The following is a 3,405-nucleotide window of genomic DNA, read 5'->3' on the forward strand; positions in this document are numbered from 1 at the left end:
ACTGAGCCATCTCCCCAGCCTTCAAACTTAGGTTGTTAACCCTCCAGAAGAGAAGCTTATTATTACCCTACAACATATGCAGTTGGGTTTAACTTCACTATCTGTCTGAGTATCAAGCATCTTAGGCATAACATGGAATAGGTATTTTCCATCAATTATTGATATCTTAAACATTAAGTCCCCAGAGCATATGGGATAAAAATTTAACAAATGAAAAATATTTAAGGAATATGAATAAACAATTACATATTTTTACACAGAAATTTAGAAATCTAACCATATACAGCATTGTAACAGGACAGTCCTCTGACAGTTTTTTTCCTTTTTCTTGTGTCTTTTTTTCATTTATTACCCATTTAAAAAAAAAACAACTTTTACATGTGAGATAGTATGGTAGTAACTGGTATGTCATGACAAGAAGTACGTATTTAGAAGACCAGGATGACAGGCATTCCAAGTGTGACACTTCTATTACACATTGCCATCTTCAGTGCAGTTTCTTGGTTCACAGGTATCAGCATGTATAGTTAGTCAGGGTGAGAATCCTCCCAATTAACTGCTAGTTTCAAAAACCTGCTGACGTTTTTCAGGATCATTGCCTTACCCATCTTGTGTGTATAAATGTATGGCTTTGCTCCTGTTATGTTTCTCAGCTTTTCTCCTTGCCCTCTTCTCATTGTCCAATCCTCAAGTTCTCGCTTTCCTTTTAATTATATTATACCTTTCTATTTGCATTTCTTCTTTTGAGTTCTTATACTAGGGAGACTATATGTTATTTGCACATGTAGGTCTGGTTTATTTCATTTATGAGTATGTCTTCAAGTGGCATCCACCTAAATATAAATGCTTCAAGTTTATTCTTTTTCCCCACAGCCTCTCCAACATTTGTTGTTGGTTGATTTCTTTATGATAACCATTTTTGAGGGGTGAGGTGGTATCTCAGTGTTGTTTTAATTTGCATTTCATGAATGTCTTAGTGCATGGCGATGGACCTAGGTCAAGTTTTAGTTTTCGGCATGTAAAGAGCCAGTTTTTCCAGCACCATTTGTTAAAGAGGCTATCTTTCTTCCAGTAAGCATATTTGGCCCCTTTATCGAAGATCAAGTGGCTGAGTGTGCGCGTAGAGGCCTCTGCATCTTCTAATCTAGTCCATTGATCTTCAGGTCTATTTTGTTGCCAATACCATGCTGATTTCATCACAGTAGCTTTGCAGTATAATTTCAGGTCAGGAATTGTGATGTCTTCTGCCTTGTCTTTGTTTACCAGGATTGCCTTTGTTATTCTAGGTCTTTCTGGTACCAAATAAACTTTAGAAATGATTCTCTAGGTCTGGGAGGTATGTTGGTGGTAGTTTGATAGGGATTGCATTAAATCTATACAGCAATTTTGGAACTATGGTCATGTTCACCATGTTGTTTTTCCTATCCAGGAGCAGGGAATATCTTTCCATTTTCTGAAATCCTCTATAATCTCTTTTTTCAGAGTACTGTAATTTTCCTTGAAAAGACCTTTGACTTCTTTAGTTAGATTAATTCCAAGGTATTTCATTTTCCTCAGTGCTATTGTAAAAGGTATCATTTCTATAATTTACCTCTCAGTGTGTTTGTGGTCTGTGTAGAGGAATGCTATTGACTTTTGGGTATTGACTTTGTATCCTGCTATGCTACTGAATTTGTGCATCAGTTCTAGTAGCTTCTTTGTGGAGTTTTATGGGTCTTAAAAGTAAAGTATTATGTCTCCTTCAAATAATGATAATTTAACTTCTTCTTTACCTATTCTTATTGCTTTTCTTCTCTCTCTTGTCTAATGGCTCTAACTAATGATTCCAGAACAATATTGAATTGGAGAGGTGACAGAGGACTTCCTTGTTTTGTACCATATCTGAGAGTAAAAGATTTCAGTTTTTCCCCATTTAGAATTATGTTAGACATTGGGTTGTCATAGATGGCTTTTATCACATTAAAGTAGATGCCTTCTATTCCAATTTTCTGTAGGACTTTGGACATGAATGAGTGTTGGACTTTGCCAAAAACCTTTTCTGCATTAATTGAGATGATCACATGTGATAGGTTTCAGAAGCAACAGTGATGGCAGCAGCGGTGGCAGCGCAGCAGAGATGCAGAAATGGGGGAGGGAAAGCCTTTATTGACTCCAAACACACGGAGAGGACCAAGGGCAGGGAGATGGGTGGATCCCCTGACCTGAGACAGGGAGCCTGAGACTATATGGACTTCTGCTAGGGGTGGAGCTTGAGGGGCGGGTTTAGTGACATACAAGGAGCTGATTGGAGGCTCCCTTGTGTGGGCGGGAAATGTCACAGGAAGTTGTACCCAGGGCTGGAGTGGGGAAGGAGGAGGAAGTGGTCATTAGGAAGGTAAGCTGTTGTTTTAAGGGCTTTAGCCATATTAGATGACCACCATAATAATTCAGCAATTCTAACGAGGGCCACAACCTATCAATGTGGTTTTTAGATTTGGCTCTATTGATATAGTGTATTAATTTATAGATTTTTGAATATTGAACCATCCTTGCATCCCTGGGATGAATCTGGCCTGGTCATGGTATATAATCTTCTTGATGATTTGCTGTATTCTATTTGCTAGGATTTTATTAAGGATTTTTGCGTCTATGTTCATGAGGGAAATTGGCCTGTAGTTCTCTCTTTTAGGTGCATCTTTCCCTGGTTTTGGTATCAGTATAATACTTACCTCTAGGAATGATTTTGGGAGGACTGCTTCCTTTTCAATTGCATTGAAGAGTTTGAGGAGTATTGGAATTATATCTTCCATAAATTTCTTGCAGAATTCAGCTGTGAATCCATCAGGGCCTGGACTTTTCTTTGTCAATAGGCATTTTAATACAGTTTGTATTTCATTGGCTGTTATTGGGTTATTGATATTTGTTATATCTTCTTGATTCAGTTTTAGTAATTTGTACGTTTCTAGGAATCTGTCCATTTCATCTGTGTCTTCTATAATGTGAGAGTAAAGATTCTCAAAGTAGCTATTGCCAATCTTCTCAATTTCCACTAGGTCTGTGGTAGTTACAACCGTTTCACTCCTTATTGCTTGTATTTGAATTTTTTGTTTCCTCTTTTTTGATGAGGTTAGTTAGGGGCTTATCAATTTTATTTAGTCTTTCAAAGAACCAGATTTTTGTTTCGTTAATTTTTTGAACTGTTTTCTTCATCTCAATTGAACTAATTTCTGCTCTAATCTTTATGATTTTTTTCCGTCTTTGGGCTCTGGGTTTGGTTTGCTCTTCCTTTTCTAGATGTTGAAGGTGCAGCATTAGGGTGTTTATTTGTTCCTGTTCTGTTTTCCTAATGTGTGAGTTCACAGCTATGAATTTCCCTCTGAGAACTGTTTTCATCGCATCCCATAAATTCTGATAAGTTGCAGATGA

The sequence above is a fragment of the Octodon degus genome, unplaced genomic scaffold, assembly GCF_000260255.1.
Source record: "Octodon degus isolate 3935 unplaced genomic scaffold, OctDeg1.0 scaffold00090, whole genome shotgun sequence".
Classification (NCBI taxonomy): Eukaryota; Metazoa; Chordata; class Mammalia; order Rodentia; family Octodontidae; genus Octodon; species Octodon degus.